The following is a 21,422-nucleotide window of genomic DNA, read 5'->3' on the forward strand; positions in this document are numbered from 1 at the left end:
GGCCGCAGCGCCAAAAATTGTTTGCGACTTGCCGCTGTAGCTTTAGAAAAGTCCTGAACAATTATGATATTGTTCCCTTGATAGACTAGTGGAGCAGCGCTCTTGGCTGCCGCCAAGATTAGGAGAGCATGAGGGTGGCGAAGAACATTAAATATTATAGGCCGTGGATATTTAGAGCCCTTAAGCGGCCTAGCGGGAATTCGGTGGGCCCTTTCCACTTCAAATGGCTGGTTAAATTTAATTTTGAGGAGGGATGGAATAAAGGTAGATATAAAGGATATAGAGTCCGAACCTTCTGCCCCTTCCGGTATTCCCAGCACTCTAAGGTTGTTTCTTCTATTGCGGTTCGATAGGTCCTCTATATCTTTTTGTAGTTGTTCAACATCCGAACTCAGACGAGGGAGGGCCGCGGTAGTAACAAGCGGGGACGAGGCCTGTGCTTCTACATCGTCTAGGCGAATTTGAAAGGTCGCTATCTGTTTGGTCACCGCCTGCAATTCTCCCCGGATAGCAGTTGTAGCATCAATATTTACTTGCAGCATGTCCTTGAGTTGTTTAAGTTCCGAGAGGACTTGATCCGCTGACGCCATATTTTTGGAGGTCGCCGTTTTTTCCGGCGTAGGGGGATCCTGTTTCGCTCTCTTAGAGCCGGAAACCGCCGCAAAAGCTGCCTCAATTTTACCAGACTTGGCGGTTGCCATCCCGTAAGTAATGTGGATCGAGGAGCAGCGAAAATAAGCAAATAAACTGGAATAAGCCCAAAAGTTAGTATGAGACCCGGTGGAGCTGCAAGGCTAGGCGGCCATCTTGGTCGCTCGCTCGAGAGCGCCCCCTCTCAAATCATCCTTGATTTGATCACAGCAATGCTCAAAAGAAAGATCCAGAATAGCCCAGCACATACAGACCCATCTAACTTTTCCAATCATCCAGCAATATTACTGTAGCATAGAAGCAAATTAGAATAAAAATTAAATTACATTTCTAAATTATGACCCTTATTTTACTTTTGGATAACCCAGCTTTCCCTCTTCGTATGTATGATTCATCATTTAAGAAATGAAATAGTAAAGGAATGAGGATCATCTCTGATATTATGTGTAAAAGAAAAGCCAACCAAAAGGTTTAATCAACATAAGGGAAATCAACTTCGTAAATGACATATTTACATATGCATACTTTAACACTGTTGTAGCACTGGTTATGTGTACTATTTGGTAAAAATAACACATTAAAACATCATAATTATCACAGAACTTACTAAAAGTAAGGGTTCGTGGCTCTACTAAAAATTGCAGAATGTATAATTTTACTCCAATCTCAGGTGAATTTTAAAAGTGGCACGCAGGTGCACATGTATGAGTGTATGCTTGCTCATGCAAAAGGATATGGCCATTTTATAAAATATGCACGTATATGCATGCATTTTATAATTACATAAGAACATAAGAACATATTATACTGGGTCAGACGAAGGGTTCATCAAGCCCAACATCCTGATTCAAACAGTGGCCAAGACAGGCCATAAGAACCTGGCAAGTACCCAGTCACTAAGTCTATTCCATGCTACTATTGCTAGTAATAGCAGTGGCTATTTTCTAAGTCAACTTAATTAATAGCAGGTAATGGACTTCTCCTCCATGAACTTATCCAATCCTTTTTTAAACACAGCTATATTAACTGCACTAACCACATACCCTGGCAACAAATTCCACAGTTTAATTGTGCATTGAGTGAAAAAGAACTTTCTCCGAATAGTTTTAAATGTGCCACATGCCAACTTCATGGAGTGCCCCCTAGTCTTTCCATTATCCAAAAGAGTAAATAACTGTTTCACATTAACATGTTCTAGACCTCTCATGATTTTAAATACCCCTATCATAACCCCCCTCAGCCATCTCTTCTCCAAGCTGAAAAGACCTAACCTCTTTAGTCTTTCCTGATAGGGGAGCTGTTCCATTCCCTTTATCATTTTGGTTGCCCTTCTCTGTACTTTCTCCATCGCAACTATATTTTTTTGAGATGTGGCGACTAGAATTGTACACAGTATTCAAGGTGCGGTCTCACCATGGAGCGAAGCAGAGGCATTATGACATTTTCCGTTTTATTCACCATTTCCTTTCTAATAATTCCCAACATTCTGTTTGCTTTCTTGAATGCCGCAACACACTGTACCGACAATTTCAATGTGTTATCCACTATGACACCTAGATCTCTTTTTTGGGTGGTAGCCCCTAATATGGAACACAACATTGTGTAACTATAGCATGGGTCATTTTTCCCTATATGCATCACCTTGCACTTATCCACATTAAATTTCATCTGCCATTTGGATGCCCAATGTTCCAGTCTCAGAAGGTCTTCCTGCAATTTATCACAATCTGCTTGTGATTTAACTACTCTGAACAATTTTGTATCATCCGCATATTTGATAACCTAACTCATCATATTTCTTTCCAGATCATTTATAAATATATTGAAAAGTACAGGTCCCAATACATATCCCTGAGGCACTCCACTGCCCACTCCCTTCCACTGAGAAAATTATCCATTTAATCCTACTCTCTGTTTCCTGTCTTTTAGCCAGTTTGTAATCCATGAAAGGACATCGCCACCTATCCCATAACTCTTTACTTTTCCTAGAAGCCTCTCATGAGGAACTTTGTCAAACGCCTTCTGAAAATCCAAATATACCACATCTACCAGTTCACCTTTATCCACATGTTTATTAACTCCTTCAAAAAAGTGAATCAGATTTGTGAGGCAAGACTTGCCTTGGGTAAAGCCATGTTGACTTTGTTCCATTAAACCATGTCTTTCTATATGTTCTGTGATTTTCATACTTAGAACACTTTCCACTATTTATCCTGACACTGAAGTCAGGCTAACCGGTCTGTAGTTTCCCAGATCGCCAATGGAGTCCTTTTTAAATATTGGGGTTATATTAGCCACTCTCCAGCCTTCAGGTATAATGGATGATTTTAATGATAGGTTACACATTTTTACTAATAGGTCTGAAATTTCATTTTTGATTTCCTTCAGAACCCTGGGGTGTATTCCAGCCGATCCAGGTGATGTACTATTCTTCAGTTTGTCAATCAGGCCTACCACATCTTCTAGGTCCACCGTGATTTGGTTCAGTCTATCTGAATCATTCCCCATGAAAACTTTCTCTGATACAGGTATCTCCCCAATATCCTCTTCAGTAAACACTGAAGCAAAAAAATAATTTAATCTTTCCATGATAGCCTTATCTTCTCTAATTGCCCAATTAACCCCTCGATCATCTAACGGTCCAACTGACTCCCTCACAGGCTTTCTGCTTCAGATATATTTTTAAAAAGTTTTACTATGAGGTTTTGCCTCTATGGCCAACTTCTTTTCAAATTCTCTCTTAGCCTGTCATCAAAGTCTTACATTTAACTTGCCAACGCTTATGCATTATCCTATTTTCTTCTGTTGGATCCTTCCAAATTTTTAATGAAGATTTTTTGTCACCTCCCCTTTTAACCATGCCGGTGATCGTTTTGCCTTCTTTCCACCTCTCTTAATGTGTGGAATACATCTGGTCTGTGAACATAAGAACATAAGAAATTGCCATACTGGGTCAGACCAAGGGTCCATCAAGCCCAGCATTCTGTTTCCAACAGAGGCCAAACCTGGCAATTACCTAAACACTAAGAAGATCCCATGCTACTGATGCAATTAATAGCAGTGGTTATTCCCTAAGTAAACTTGATTAATAGCTGTTAATGGACTTCTCCTCCAAGAAGTTATCCAAACCTTTTTTGAACCCAGCTACACTAACTGCACTAACAACATCCGCTGGCAGCAAACTCCAGAGCTTTATTGTGCGTTGAGTGAAAAAGAATTTTCTCTGATTAGTCTTCAATTTGCTAACTTCATGTGCTTCTAGGATGGTATTTTTTAACAATGACCATGCCTCTTGCACACTTTTATTTTTCTCAAAGTTTCCCTTTTGAAAGTTTAGCATGAGAGCTATGGATTTGCTTACTGTTCCCTTCCAGCCCTTAATTCAAATTTGATCATATTATGATCACTATTGCCAAGTGGCCCCACCACTGTTACCACTCTCCCCAAGTCCTGTGCTTCACTGAGAATCAGATGAGAGAGAGTGAGAGAGAGAGAAAGAGAAAGAAAGAGAGAGCGAGAGAGAGAGAGTCTGAGACTGACTAGCCATAATGCCCTCACACTAGATAGGTATTTATATCCCTATGGGAGGCCTACCTAGTAACTCGAGGTGCTCTCTAGAGGACACTCACCCAAAGCTGAGATTTGTGCTATGTTCTCTCAACCTAGCTTGATATTATCAGGTAGAGAGTCCATCATACTAGGTTCAGAGAATATTGTGCAAATCTCAGCTTTGGGTGAGTGTCCTTACTCCGAGGGTCATCAAATCTTTACAAGAGAACATTGTTCTGTTTGTACGTCTCACTTTGAATGTGAAAGTGGCTCCTAACCCCTACACTAATGCCTAAACCTCACCTCGAGTTACTAGGTGGGCCTCCCGGCTCCCATAGGGATATAAATACCTATCTAGTGTGAGGGCATTAAGCTAGGTGCTCTCTCTCTCTCTCTCTCTCTCTCTCTCTCTCTCTCTCTCTCTCTCTCTCTCTCTCACTCACACTCACTCACTCACGAAATACCACATTCTGGCACTTATCTGAAAGTGCAAAAAGGTTATCACAATTTGCAGTGACTTAGCTCTTTGCATAGGTATTAGTGCAAATTGTGATAAAGTGCCTATTACCATAAAATATGCCCCTTTTACTATTGCAGGCGATATTTAGTGCATTTTGATAAATCCAGGCCTTGGTTAGCTTCCCTAAATTCTTTTAGCACTTCACTGTCCGTCTCACCATCTTGACCAGGTGGACGGTAGTATACTCCTATCACTATAGTCTTCCCCAATACTCAAGGGATTTCTACCCATAAAGATTTGATTGTGCATTTAGTCTCATGCAGGATGTTTATCCTGTTGGACTCTATGCTATCACGGACATAAAGCACCACACAGCCTCCCGGTGCTCCTCTCTCATTGTAATATAATTTGTACCCCGGTATAGCACTTTTCCATTGGTTATCCTCCTTCCACCATGTCTCTGAGATGCCAATTAAGTCTGCCATTATTCACTGCTATACATTCTAATTCTCCCATCTTACTTCTTAGACTTCTGGCATTAGCATACAAACATTTCAAAGTTTGTTTTCTGTTTGTATTTTCATTCTGCTTTTTAATTGATAGGAATAAGTTAGAATTTTTTAGCTTAGGTAAGTTTTTAGTTACAGGCACTTGGACTACTTTTCTTATTATTGTAACCTCACTGTCAGGATGCCCTAATTCTAATGCATCATTAGTATCCTTTGAAGATACCTCCATCTGAACCATGTGCTGCTGAGCAACTGTCGGCTTTCCCCTTTGTTCTAGTTTCAAAGCTGCTCTACTTCCTTTTTAAGGGTTAGTGCCAGCAGTCTGGTTCCACCCTGGTTAAGGTAGAGCACATCCCTTCGGAAGAGACTCCCCCTTCCCCAAAAAGTTCCCCAGTTCCTTACAAAACTGAATCCCTTTTCCTTGCACCATCGTCTCATCCATGCATTGAGACTCCGGAGCTCTGCCTGCTTCTGGGGACCTGCATTGGAACAGGAAGCATTTCAGAGAATGCTACCCTAGAGGTTCTGGATTTAAGCTTTCTATCTAAGAGCCTAAATTTGGCTTCCAGAACCTTCCTCCCACATTTTCCTATGTCATTGGTGCCCACATGTACCATGACAGCCGCTAGGTGACGTGTGAGGTCTGCCACCTTTGCACCAGGTAGGAATGTTACCAGGTGATCCTTATGCCCACAAGCCACCCAGCTGTCTACATTCCTAATAATTGAATCACCAACTATGACGGCCGACCTAACCCTTCCCTCCTGGGCAGTAGGCCTTGGGGAGATATCCTTGGTGTGAAAGGACAATGCACCACCTGCAGAGCAGGTCCTTGCTACAGGATCCTTTCCTGCTGCACCTGGTTGATGCTCTCCGATCAAGAGACCTTCTTCCTCCAAGGCAGCACCAGGGCTGCCAGTCTGAAGTTGGGACTTGGCTACTATGACCCTGAAATTCTCATCTATATACCTCTCTGTCTGCCTCAGCTCCTCCAGGTCTGCCACTCTAGCCTCCAGAGATTGGACTCATTCTCTGAGAGCCAGGAGCTCTTTGCATCGCATGCACATGTACAACTTCTTACCGGCGGGTAAAAAAATCATACATGTGACACTCGATGCAAAAGACTGGGAAGCCTCCCTCTTGCTGCTGGACTGCTGCCTTCATCTCAATTTTGATCAGTTCCTAGTTAAGGTTTAGGTTGCTATGGGAGTAGAAAGGTGTCTAACGTCCTTTAAATGTATTAGTGAATTCATTATATGTCTGGCAGTGGTCGACCGGGGTCTGATCAAATTCTCAATTAAGTTTTTGTTGATGTGTCTTGTATTTTTAGGGGGGGGGAAGTGGCACCTGCCTATAAATTGAAGGATGAGCTAAGGGTGGGAGGGTTGGGAAATACAAACTGTCTAACTTCAGTTAGTCAGCCAGAGTGACTCACTGCTCTCTTGATTAATAAATGTTGGTACCTAATCAAACCAAATCCCATTACCTTACCTTTCCAAAGTGAGTGCTGAACGTTTCAACCTTTTTACTTAGGTATACACTGCTCCTAGCTTATTTCTAACTTCTGGCTACTTTTTTTTTTTTTAATATACTAACTACTATGTATTAGCTGCCTTACTGACTGACTATTTAAAAATACAACAGTCTAACTTCAGTTTATTACCTGCCTTACTGACTATTAAAAACATAAAAGCACAAACACACTAAATAATATTCCCAAAGAGTTAATTTCATCCCAGTACTTTTAAAACAGAAAATTTCCCAGGCAAAAACTTACTGATTCCTTTCAGCCACCAGCAAGGTGATCCTCTCCTCTCAGTGTTCCCATGTGCTCACACGTTTATAAGAGACGTGTGAATGTGTGCGCAAATGCTGTCTCTACTGCGTAGTTGGAGATTTTATAAGGGACATGTGCCGACGCAATTTGTCATTTTTCCAGTTCATTCTCAGTTTGCCCAGGTAAGGGATAGGATTTCTTAATCCCCCTATTTAAATAGCCCCCGTTTTACCTTGTTAACTCAACCCTTAAAACCCCATTCACCTCTTTTTTTTGTTTGTTTTAGGTCTGACACACCATCCATAGCAGAAGTAAAGTTACATGTAGTGGACCAAGGCATGCACTTGTGCATGTCAGTATATATGTGCTGGATTCATTCATAAATCCTGGAAATCCCATTCCCTACCCAGAGCATGGCCCGTCCCTTTTTCTGAAAAAGATTTGTGCATGTTCTGGGAGATACGTGAGTATGTGGGCACCTTTAAAATCTGTGTGGCATGCGCTGGCCTGAAATACGTATCTCCCAGTTTTAGCGGGTACAGGGCTTTTAAAATTCACCTGTTTGTTTTGCAGTTATGGTAAAATTACATGAGGTTTTTTTTGGTACACTCTATGAGTCTTTCATACCCCATTCCTGAAACATATATAAGCCAGGTTTGTGCTTCAGATCTTTGTCAATGGTGTGAGAAGTTTGGAAACATTGGTGGTTTAGTAAAGGGAGAGGAGACAGAATAATTTTAAAAACAGATTTCTGATTTCATTGTCTTGACTTTTCTGGTTTCCTATTCTTTATCTTATCTATTGTCTCTAGTATTTTCTTGTGAGTGAAAGGGCTGTGATAGTGATTGTTTGTATTGTCTGTTTCTCTCTTCTCTATCTTTATGTGTCGAGTGGATGAAAGAGATGAATTGTGTGTATGGTACACTGAAGCATGTGGGAAGGGAAGGAGCAGCAGTGACAAATAGAAGATACTACATTTAATGCACTGACTGCTGGCAAGGAAACACAGAAGAGTGAGGTGAAGGGTAAGAGAGGCACTAGCTCCCAGACATAGGGTTTCTGGGGGAACATAAGAACATGCCATACTGGGTCAGACCAAGGGTCCATCAGCCCAGCATCCTGTTTCCAACAGTGGCCAATCCAGGCCATAAGAACCTGGCAAGTACCCAAAAACTAAGTCTATTCCATGTTACCGTTGCTAGTAATAGCGGTGTTTATTTTCTAAGTCAACTTAATTAATAGCAGGTAATGGACTTCTCCTCCAAGAACTTATCCAATCCTTTTTTAAACACAGCTATACTAACTGCACTAACCACATCCTCTGGCAACAAATTCCAGAGTTTAATTGTGCGTTGAGTAAAAAATAACTTTCTCTGATTAGTTTTAAATGTGCCTCATGCTAACTTCATGGAGTGCCCCCTAGTCTTTCTAATTATCCGAAAGAGTAAATAAACCAATTCACATCTACCCATTCTAGACCTCTCATGATTTTAAAAACCTCTATCATATCCCCCCTCAGCCGTCTCTTCTCCAAGCTGAAAAGTCCTAACCTCTTTAGTCTTTCCTCATAGGGGAGCTGTTCCATTCCCCTTATCATTTTGGTCGCCCTTCTCTGTACCTTCTCCATCACAACTTATCTTTTTTTAGATGTAGCGACCAGAATTGTACACAGTATTCAAGATGCGGTCTCACCATGGAATGATACAGAGGCATTATGACATTTTCCGTTTTATTCACCATTCCCTTTCTAATAATTCCCAACATTCTGTTTGCTTTTTTGACTGCCGCAGCACACTGAACCGAAAATTTCAATGTGTTATCCAATGTGACACCTAGATCTTTTTCTTGGGTTGTAGCACCTAGTATGGAACCTAACATTATATAACTATAGCATGGGATATTTTTCCCTATATGCATCAACTTGCACTTATCCACATTAAATTTCATCTGCCATTTGGATGCCCAATTTTCCAGTCTCACAAGGTCTTCCTGCAATTTATCATAACCTGCTTGTGATTTAACTACTCTGAACAATTTTGTATCATCTGCAAATTTGATTACCTCACTCGTAGTATTTCTTTCCAGATCATTTATAAATATATTGAAAAGTAAGGGACTCAATACAGATCCCTGAGGCACTCCACTGCCCACTGCCTTCCACTAAGAAAATTGTCCATTTAATCCTACTCTTTGTTTCCTGTCTCTTAGCCAGTTTGCAATCCATGAAAGGACATTGCCACCTATCCCATGACTCTTTACTTTTCCTAGAAGCCTCTCATGAGGAACTTTGTCAAACGCCTTCTGAAAATCCAAGAATACTACATCTACCGGTTCACCTTTATCCACATGTTTATTAACGCCTTCAAAAAAGTGAATCAGATTTGTGAGGCAAGACTTGCCTTGGGTAAAGCCATGCTGACTTTGTTCCATTAAACCATGTCTTTCTATATGTTCTGTGATTTTGATGTAAAGGGACAAAAAGAACAGTGATTGAGTGAGAAGTGAAGGCCAGGAGAGTGAAAGCTCCAGGGGAAAGTTGAAACTCAGGGATTGGTTACGTGCTTTGATGGGTTGGGAGCAGTGGGGACTTGGGAATTGGGTAAGGATAGATGGGAAAATGAGGATCTAGATTGGGAGAGGGTACTTTTTTTGGAAGAATAGTGGAGACTTGGAAATTGAGGGAAATTTTGGGGACTGAGTGAGGACTTGGGGAAGAGTGAGAGCATGGTATTGAGTGGAAGAGTTAGTGAAGGCTTAGGTATAGATTTGAGATAGTAGGCATTTATTTATTTATTTAGTTAGTTAGTTATGGAAATATTTATAAGCCACCTATAGCAGACAAACTGTGCTAGGCGAATTACAATGCATACAATTAAAATACAAATTTCAATACATCAAACTAAAAAATAAAACAATACATGAAAAATAAAACAAGATTCCAATGACTGAATCTACAAGTGGCACAATGTTAAAAGCTGCAGTCAAAAGCCTCATGAAAAAGGAAGTTTGTAGACGCTTTCAAAATGTTTTAATGCCATCCAATTTCCTCAGTGCCTCACGATGGATATTTCAAGCAGCAGAACATACCAAGGAAAAAGTCCATCATCTGGTAACAGACGAATATGTTGCCTTAGCAGAGGGGCTTGCCAATAACATATGTCCTGAAGAATGTAATTCTCGACTAGGGAGATAATATTGAAGTAAATTTTAAGATACTCAGGGGCCATTATCTTTTAATGTTTTAAAGGCTTAAATTTTAGATGCTGTTTTATAGGCAGCCAATGTAATTTTATTAAGGATGAGGTGATATGATTATGGCGGCAGGCTCCGGATATTAAATGCACTACTGAATTCTGAAGAATGTACATAGCTTTCAGACTCTAGGCTGCCAAAATAAAGTGAGTTGAAATAATCAATAGATGTTAATATATACACCTGTAAAACAGTATGAAAGTTCCTGGAATCAAGAATGAACTTTAAATGGCGTAGGAGACGCAGCTTGTAATATCCTGTATGCAGAACCTGTTGAAGCTTATATTTAAAAGACAACTTAATACATAAACCACCCTTTCATTTTTTATCACATCTTTAAAAGGAATCAATTTAAATCACCTACAACAGCAAGAGAAGATTAATTTTGTTTAGCCAAAAAATTATTAATTCAATAGAAACATATAGTTTCTGGTTTGGCAAAATTCAACATCAGACGATTCTGACACAACCAAAATTTCAGAATTGTCAAAGTCTCACTAATCTAGAGTAACAGTGTCTGCAAATGTTTCTTAATGGCGAAAAAAAGCGGGATATCATCCACATACATTCTAAAGGTAACAGCCTGATGATCCATTAATGAAAAAATAGGTCATAAATATAAACTTTAGAAAAGGATTTAGGGGAGAGGGGTGGGATGTATAGACTATGAGATGGGAGACAGAGCAGAAACTCATAGACTGAAAAGGGATTGGAGAACTAATGAGAACTCAGCATTTGAATTGGGGGTTTAGGATGGTCTTGTTAGGCTGGGAAAATATGAGTGGGGGTTAGGTTGTGATTGAATTATATATTTGATATGGGTGTACGAGAAGGGAGACTTAAGAGTGGGGAGGGGTTGAGAGGTAGTGTGAATGATCTTCATGGAGAATTTAATAGGCAATAGGAACAGGCATCTGTAAGAAACAAAATGGGAAATTAGATAAAATTTCCTATTTCATTTCATTTCATTATCAAAGAGAAATGATTGACAATTTTCATGTTTTGTTTTGAAAACAAAATTGATCCATCAGGCCTAGGCCCTGACCTGAAGCCAGAACCTCACCTAGGCATAGGCCACAGCCTGATCCAGGAGTCATGGCCTAGGCCAAAATGTGAGACCGGATCTCAGCTGAGGCCCAAGCTAAACACTGGATCCTTAACCGAGATTCCAAAAATTAAAAAAAAAATACTTACCTGCAATGTTGGGGATCCAGCATCATGGCCTAGACCCAGGTTCAACGCCTGGGTCTTGGCCTAGGCCTGGGTCCAGGCTCAGGACCAACGCCAGAGCCCTGGATTGAGACTGGGTCACAATGAAGGAGCCTCAGCCTGGACCCAAGCCCAATGCCATGACCTGACTTGTAGGCTGGGTCCTGATGCCCGGGCCTTAAACCAGACCCAAGCCCAATGCTGGGACATGACCAGGAGGAGACTGGGGACCGGGCCCAGACCCAATGCTGCAATCCGGTCTGGAGACTGGGTCTCGATGCTGGGGCCTTGGCCTGGACCCAAACCCAAGGTCGGAGCTCAGCCTATAGGCAAGGTCCTTACCCAGAGACCTCAACCCATGGTCAGGCCTAGTCCCAGCACAAAGGCCTCACAGACCTTCCATGACATCATCATTCTTCTGTCTTCTTAGCTGAAATGGATGACTAGGGAAAGGGTGAAAAATGGGAGAATAAGATGCTGGGGAAAGAGTGAGAGACAGAGAACAAATAGCGTAAGATGGAAGGAGGGTCAAAGGGAGAGAAAAAGTTAGAAGGTAGGGTGAAAAGAGGGAAATTAAGGACTGCAGCTATGAGTGAATAGAGAGGCAAAGAAGAGAACAGAGACATGAAAGAAAATGACCAATATCTGAGACAGATGTTGGGAGAAGAAGTGAAAAAGACAGGAGGACAGAAAAGTAATGGAAAGAACACCCCACAAAAAGAATTAAGAGAAAGCAGAGGAAAGTCAAAGATTGACTGGGATGAGCACTATTAGAAAACTAAAAAGCACAGACAACAAAGATAGAAAAAATTATTTTATTTTCAACATGAAATAACTGGATGACACATTTGGAAGATTCTTTTTCACTCAGCACACGGTTGGACTCGGGAGTTCGTTGCCTGGGGATAAGGTTAGGGCAATTGGCATAGCTGTATTTAGAAAAAAGGTTTGGACAAGTTCGTGGGGAAGTCCATAAATTGTTACTAATCAAGTAGACTTGGGGAATAGCCACTCTTTATCACTGCATGTTAGCAACAAGGGATTTATTTCTTTTTGGGATCTTGCCAGGTACTTGTGATTTGGATTGACCACTGTTGGTAAGAGGATGCTAGGCTTGATGGACCCTCAGTCTGATCCAGTATGGTATGTTCTTATGGAATATGTCATTTTTGCTCAGTACAGGAGGAAATGCATTTCTGTTTTTATTTTTCTAGTGTTGCTGGATTTGGCTTCTTGGGATTTCCAGTTTAATTTTTGCTTGCATATTTCTATTGTCACAAATATTCAGCTGAGCTCTTGTCCGCTGCTGGGTTGATGCATGCACAGCAAGTGGCAGTTGAAACAGGACAGAATAAGGCAAGGTCCAAAAACAGCCCGTAGTCAGGGCAGGCAGCAAGCAGAGGCGTCGAGATGTGGCCCAAGGTTAAGGCAAGAAGACAATCCAAAGAACTGACTGGGTAGAATCAGGTGTCAGCAACTGGTGAAGGTAGGTCAGACCCTTCCCTGCCCATCCTTTAAAAACCTGATTCTCCTTTCCCGGGGGGAATTGAGGATTGCCACAAATAGTAAGGAAAGGGAAAGCGGTGATGTGATTTCCATGCTTGCAACACTCCTAATGTGGAATCTTGCATTTTGTAGCTATAATTTGAGCTACTCTTCCCTAAATGCATCACTTTGCACTTGTCTACATTAAATTTCATTTTCTATTTCCATGCCCTGTCTCCCAGTTTTGCAATCTCATCTTGCAATTTCTCGCAATCCTCTTGTGATTTGACTACTTTGAATAATTTTGTGTCATTGGCAAATTTGATCACCTCACTTGTTGTTCCTAATTCCTAAAAAGCAGCAGTCCTAGAACATATCCCTAGGGCATGCCACTATTCACCTTTTTCCATTGGTAAAATTTACTATTTAGCCCTACTCACTGTTTTCTATTTTTCAAACAGTTGGCAATCAACAATAGGACACTTCCACCTATTCTATGGCTTTCTAATTTCCTAAGAAGTCTCTCATGAGGGACTTTGTCAAATGTTTTCTGGAAATTCAGATATACTATATCAACTGGCTCACCTTTATCCACATGTTTATTTATGCCTTCAAAAAAATGTAGCAAATTTGTGAGGCAAGACTTCCCTTGGCTAAATCTATGTTGGCTTTTTTACATTAAACTATGATTATATGTTCAACAATATTGATCTTTATGATAGTTTCTACCATTTTGCCTGGCACAGACATCAGAATAACTGGTCTGTAATTTTCTGGATCACTCCTTGATCCTTTTTTTAAAAAAAATGCATTACATTGGCAACCCCCCAGTTTTCAGGTGCAATAAATAACGTTGATAGTTTACAAATTTCCAGTAGCAGGTCCGCAATTACATTTCTCATGTCTTTCAGCACTCTGAAATGTATACCATCTGGTCCAGGTGATTTGCTTATCTTTAATTTGTCAATTTGCCTAGTACATCTTCTAGGCTCACTGAAATGTATTTAGTTCAGTTTAAATATCATTTCTGGAATGGGTTTCTCTCTTACATCTTCCTCAGTGAATACTGAAGCAAAGAATCCATTTAATCTCTCTGCTATGGTTTTGTTCACCTTGATCATCTAATGGTCCAACTGATTCCCTTGCAAGATTTTTATCTCAAATGTATCTAGAAAAGTATTTGTTATGAGTTTTTGCTTCTACATCAAGCTTATTTTCAAACTTTCTCTTTGCTGTTAGCGTTTTGAGGTGCTGGAGTGGATTCTTGGGTACTGCGGTGATGACCACTCCCATGGGGAGGAGCTCTGTGAGGAACCACAGAACTAGGCTAGACTCTATACAAGCAGCCACAGAGAATTTTTATTTATTATAGAGCTTGATGGGACTGCCCAGGGTGGGCAGCAGTGAAGGTAACCCAGTAGAAGTAGCCCAGGGTTCCTCAGTAGAGGAGACCAGTCTCATACTCGGTTAGATGATAGACAGCGCAGGGTAGCAGAGGCAGGTCCCAGATGTAGACTCCAAGTGCTGAAGCTGAGACAAACTGAAAGGGTTAGTACTCACTGAAGTAGAAAGCTGTATTGATGAAGATCCTGGCAGGCAGAAGCAGTTCAGATGAAGGCACCAGAGTAGGGAGAGCAGGCCTTCGAGGAGCAAGTACCCGGTTTCCCAGATAGGTACCTGAAAGAGAGCTGAAAGGCTCCCAAAGAGCGGGTACCCAAGTTAGCGATAAATTACCCTGAAGGGCAGAGAGAGAGCTTGCTGTGGCAGAGCAGCTTAGACCAGAGGCAATCCAATCCTTGCTAACTCAGGCCTAGATTTATCAAAATTGTGATAACATCATCAGACTTTGTGATAGGTGCCAGACCTGTTGTAATTCCATGCATATATGAGAGAGAGAGAGAGACTGGCCATGATGGCATCTCCCTAGATAGGTATTTGTATCCCTATGGTAGGCCTACCTAGTAACTCGAGGTGAGGTTTAGGTATTAGTATAGGGGGTTAGGGGCCACTTTGACATTCAAAGTGAGATGTATGAACAGAACAGTGGTATCTTGTGAAGATCTGATGACCTTCGGAGTGAGGAAACTCACTCCAAGATGAGATTTGGGCAATGTTCTCTCAACCTAGCTTGATGGACTCTCCAACTGGGTAACATGGCATGGGGAACGCAGGATGTCAGCCTCTGGATACAGCAGATGAGTCATAAAATGGCGGAGCAAGGAATACGCTCAAGAAACACAAGAAGGTCATCTCCCAGTAGGCATTCAGCAAGGCAGACGCAATCACAGTATAACACATGCTGGCGTTATAACAAAACAGCATGCACTTTCCAAGACTGCAAATTTAAGCATATGTGTTCAGCATGCGCAGCTCCACACCCACTGACAAAATGCCCAAAAGGACCAGTGACAAGGAGTAAGGCTAAAGCAATCTGAGACCCTGCAGTTCGAAATAGCGCCTTTACCCATCAACCATGAAAAAATGAAACCATGACTGGAACTATACCCAAACCAACAGAAGGCACCGAAGATAATGCAAGGATTTCAGGAAGGATTCATAATTCCACTCCAAGGCCAGATAAAGGGTGCAAGGACTCGCAATGTACCATCAGCAACCCAACATGCAGACATAGTGCAAGAGAAGTTGGAGATTGAATTGGCACTCGGCCAGATGGCTGGTCCTTTCCCAAGACAACCTTTTCAGAACATGTGCCTTTCACCATTGGCAGTCATTCCTAAGAAGGAAAAAAGGAAAATTTTGGCTCATTCAGATTTTGTCACAGCCCCAGGAGAGTCAGTGAATGATCAATTGCCCCAAAGGAATGCGCGGTGCAATATGCATTCTTTGATTTGGCAGTGGCGCTGCTCAGAACATGCGGCGCGGGGGCTCTTATGGTAAAGACTGATATAGAATTGGCCTTCAGACTCTTTCCAGTACACCCAGGAAGTTTCCCTTTATTGGGGTTCACTTTCAAGAATCAATATTTCTCTGATAAGTGCATGCCCATGGGATATTCAGTCTCATGCGCTTACTTCGAGCTATTCAGCTCATTCCTGCATTGGGTGATAGCAAAAATGACAGCATCGGACAACATTATCCACTACTTAGACAATTTCCTATTCATAAGGCCAAGAAATTCAAGCACCTGCTACAACCTGCTATCAGAATTCCAGACCATAACCGAGAATTTCAGAGTCCCATTAGCACATGGTAAAGCCAAAGGTCCAGCAATGATTATATCCTTCCTGGACATCGAGCTGGATTCCAACAGGATGTTAGCCAGGCTCCCCGAAGAAAAAGTAAAAAAAAAACTCCTCAGTATAATACAACAAGCGTCATCAGTAAAGAAAATAACTCTATGGGTTACGCAATCCATTCTGGGAACCTTGAAGTTTGTATGTCGGTTTATTCCCATGGAAAGAGCATTCATGGGAAGATTAGCAGCACAACAGTAGAGATACAACTACCTCATCATTTCCTAAGAGATTCAAAGGAAATACATGTGGATTTTAATATATGGAGCTCATTTCTCAATGACTTCAATGGCGTATCTGTCATACAAGGGCCGTCACTTTTCAGCAAGGATCTGAATATTCACCGATGCATCAGGAGGTTGGGGTTTTGGGGCAATTTGCCAAGGCACATGGTGTGCCAAACCATGGCCAGTGGAATGGATATCTAACTGGCTCACAAAGAACATAACATTTTTTGAGCTCTTCCCTATCTGGGTGACGCTGATATTGTGGAGGACAAACTCAGGAAAAAACACATAATATTCTGGTGCGACAACCAATCGGCCATGTACCCGAAGGTTGTCAATCTTCTGAGGGAGATAGTGTTAGAGTCATTGCGAAATAACACAACACTGTGAGCTAGATATGTGCCAGGGATATGTAATGGTGCTGTGGATGCTTTATCTTGTGATAAATGGTATTTGTTTTGTAAGCAGGCACCAACAGCGGATGAAGTGGGGACAACAATTCGGCACACCTCTGTGGGTCAAAGTGGTGGCTGCTAGTGTTAAATATTCCCTAAATGTCTCTATATACTTCAAATTTTGCCAGCTAAGTTGAGGTGTGGGGATATCCGAAATCTGGAGAGTATGATTGATGTTTTTCTTTGGAAGGCTAAAAAATTGAGGATTGCTTTACATCGGTTAAGCTGGATAGGAATCGTGGTAAAATGTAATTTAGCTTGTTTGCTTGGGATAGTGTGAGATTGGGTATTTGAGGAAGCTAAGTTTGTCTATTTGGAGAGTCAGAAACATTTTATGAAACCCCTAGAGTTACGGTACTTGCTCCATGCTGAGTCTAAACAGATTACTAAAAGGCACTTGAATAATATATTAATCTCTCCAGTTCCTTGGGCATGGTGTAAATCAATGGATATCCTGAAACAGTCCAAGATTAATTCTCCCTTTTTGCCTCTTAGAGGGAACTTAGATTTTTCCTCGTGAACTCAATCAAAATTATTCAGAAATTGGTATGCAGTGTGTATTATTATGCTGCAACAGGTGCTTACTTGGATGTGAACCTTACATCATTTCAGGAGCTGTGTGACCAGTTTGGGTTGAAGAATATAGACTGCAGAAGAGAGATTAATCACAAGATGTGGTGGTTAAGTAAGAAGACTTTTAACCTGCGCACTGTACTGTATCGGCCTGTAAGAATCCTTTGAGTGTCTTCTACGTAAACTAATGATTGTGATAAGCCATGTTACTTCTGGTTTTCTTATATTTCTAAGATTTAGGAATCTTTAAAAAATGTCAGGGCACAGGACAAAGCTGCAGACTGTACTAGTGCACCATTTGATGCTGAAGAATGGTCCTATTTCTAGGAAAAATCTCTGGGGGTATTACTATCTGCTCATTTAATCAAATCCTATATTTTAATCAAACATAGAAATATGTGGGTAGAAAAGATTCAAGTGAGTGCTGATTCTCTGAATATGGGATTGGTTCATTTATCCACATACTATTTTATTAGCAAATATTCATACATTATGGTCCAAAGCATGCATGAGAATAAAGGATTGTTTTTTTTATTGATACAGAATTATCCTATCAGTTTTAACATGTTCAAACTGGTATGTTTGTTAAATCCCATTTCTAAATATTAATCAACAAGCAATTTGCTATTGCACAGAACACAATTTGAGAATATTGGAAAAATGGAAATTTGTTAGACTTTCATCCATGGTGGAGTGTTCAGTGCTTTTAGTTATAGGTCTGAAGTAACTTGCTAAAAACAATTTAAAGAATCAAGCATTACTGCTGCTGGAATCAAATTGACATGTATCTTTAAATGAATAAACAGAATCTGTGTATACTACTTACATGTTATTAACCCTCCTTCTTGTAATATGAACATCCCCCCCCAAACATTAATACTGTACAAAACTTTAATTTTTTGAGCAATCTGATGTGTTAATGATCCAGAAATGTATTGTCTGATGAATAGAACAATATTATAAATATTATGAAGATCAAAAACTGAAAATCCAAATACATTTTATTACATTAGCAATGCAAACTATTAAGACAAATCTAGCATAGGTGAGGGTGCAACTGGAGGTCATTTTCCTCAGAACAGCAGTATCCACACGGCACAATTTAAAGCTCCACCACATGGAATATTATATTCAGTGCTGCAGTGATTTGTCATTTATACCTGCCACTGCTGTAAAACTCTGCCCTCAGGCAACAGGCACCAGAAATTAACATTTCATTTAACAAATACTGCAATCCAAAGAACCAGAAAACTTACAAGTCAGCATCCAACATAGTTCTCTTAAACTTTCAAGCACAGTACCAGTCCTGTGTGTCTCATCATTCTAACATGGAATATTTTGTGAGAGCTGAAAGTTACCTCTAGGGCATTTATCATTGGTTATTAGACTCTTCAGTCTCCAACACTAGAAGTGAACTGCCAGTAACTGTCATTCCCATTATGGATTATTTTTAATATAGTTAATTGTGAGGAAAATACTCCAGAACTGCTCATTTTGCTGTAAAATGATTGTGCTCTACTTATTGATTGTTTTCCCTCCATTTTTGTATCACATGGGATAGAAGTTCTAAAGGGCATTAATGTAGTTCTTACACAATATGTGTTTATCAGTTTAAAATAGCATATGCTATGTACAATTCATTTATCATACCCAACAAGCCACAATAAATGGGGTTTATGATTGGCATAATTTTTATTTATTCTGGCTTAAAGTGTAAATATGTAATCAAATGGGGAAAAGAAGATGATTATTTCTTTGGTATTTACTAAGCTGTGATAAAATATAGTCAAAAATACCACATTTTTATTTTTTATCTGAGATGGCTCGCCACGGAAAGGGGAGAATTATTTCATGAAATTCAACAGCTGTAAAAGAGGCAAACTCTCACTTTTTTGGCTTAAGATGGAAGCAACTAACAATCTGGGATCTTCTGTTCTTGATTATGGAGATGCTCTGATGCTGATCTTTTTCTTTGCTTTGTTCTGCGCACTTAGGAACAAATAGAGGAAGGGCTTCTGAGGCACAGGAAGAGAGCAAGGCACTGAAGGAGAAGAAGCTTTGGAGCAGAAGAATACGCTTATCTGTAAATGGATATAAATATGAGATGGGAATTATTTTTTTATTTGTATTCCTTAAGGTGGACTTTGATTTCAGGTGCAATCTTCTTTTGTGTCCTCTTCCTTCCTTACCCTCCCAGTTCTGAAGATACCATGTAAGTGTATATTCAGATGCATGGTAAGTATGTAGAATACCTGGCATTTTAGCCCAGAAATGAAAGGTCTAAACACCTGCAGTACTTAATATTAAACTCAGCCATGCTTCTCCAAGAATATCAACAAAGCACACATATAAACTGAACTAAATCTATTTTTTTTTTTTTTTTTTTTTTTTACAGAAGTGAATCCTCAAACATGTGTAAAGGTTATTCAAATCTGTCACTCTTACGAAGCATGTCCAATATTTATTTCACAATCATTACAGAAAGGAAATAAAAATTTAGAAACATCAACTGCTGGAATGAATGACAAAAGAGAACAGGTATGTAGTACCACAGTTTGACATACATGTCTTACATGGAATAAGAGCATAAAACTCCCCAAGCAGATGTCAAAGTCATGTCCAAAGGAAAGGAGCATTTTATCCACAGAAATGGGATTTTTGAACATTGCCTGCCCTCAATGCCGGTAAAATTGTATATATATGTTGCTCTGTGACTCGCACACTTCTACCTGCATTATTTAGGGCAGGGCTAAGTCAGGGGATGCAAAAGCACATGTAGATTTGGATTTTCAAACCAACGTGCATTGTTTTGGAGTGAAAGAAACTTCCACAAGAAAAACAAAGATAAAACTCTGAAGCTACTTTTTTTTCCCAAGGCAATTTTCAAAGGGAAAGGCTACTCATCGTTTCCCTTTGAAAACTGGTGTGAAGCCTGTGAGTAAAAATATCCCTGTGCTTTACACCACTGTGGGAAGTTTTGAAAAGTAACCCCATCCACACAAAGAACACCATATACTTTAGAAAGAGCATGCATTCACATACTGTAGATGAATGAGATAGGCAGTGTCCTCTGCAAAGTAGGATCAAAAATTGTACATTCACAGAGAATGAAAATAAACATGGGAGACTACATCCATCCTAGTCTCTTTGGTGGTGGATTTCAGAATTTGCTGGGTCTCTTGACTAGCAAAATAAAGTGCGCTCCAGTTGATCAAGCTCAGTCACAATTTTGTTCATAAGAGCATAAGAAGTGGCAAGCTGAGTAAGACCATTGATCATTGATCCATGGAGTTCAACATCATGTCTCTGATAGTGATCAGGCTGGGTCATTTCTAGAACTGATTTTAAATCTACAACTACATAGTTTCATAAAGTGTCCCCTAGTGCTAGTACTGTTTGAAAGGGTAAATAACCAATCTCTATTTACCTGTTCCATCCCACTCATGATTTTCTAAACCTTTATCATGTATCCTCTCAATCATCACACTGGATGGACCATTAGGGCCTTTGCAGTATGTGACATCATTTACTATGTTATTATCTCTTCTCCAAGCTAATCAAATCTAAATTGTCAAGCCTTTCTTCATTAAGGAATCATTCCATCCCTGTAATAATTTTTGTCACTCTTCTCTCCATCTTTTCCAGATCTGCTATGTCTATTTTGAGATGTGGCAATAAGACCTGCACATCATACACTAGGCGTGGGTGCACCACGCCTAGTGTATGAGGTCTAGAAATGACATTGATACAAGGGTATTATACTACATGAGGTCCCTGCTGATATGACACCCAACTTGCAAGGTCTCATACTTATTTGAGGGTACATTTCATACCAGTGTTCAGAACTCCAGTGCACAATTCATTTTACCAGTTGCTGATGTCGGTACATCCAAGCCTGGCCTTCCCACCTTAGCATACAGGAAGGAATGAGTGTGATCTTGGGCAAGCCACTTTACCCTCAGGTATAAACTTCATTTATCAAGTGCTATATGGCATTTTCGTATGCGAAAACACCATTAAT

This window comes from Rhinatrema bivittatum, chromosome 2 (assembly GCF_901001135.1).
Source record: "Rhinatrema bivittatum chromosome 2, aRhiBiv1.1, whole genome shotgun sequence".
Classification (NCBI taxonomy): Eukaryota; Metazoa; Chordata; class Amphibia; order Gymnophiona; family Rhinatrematidae; genus Rhinatrema; species Rhinatrema bivittatum.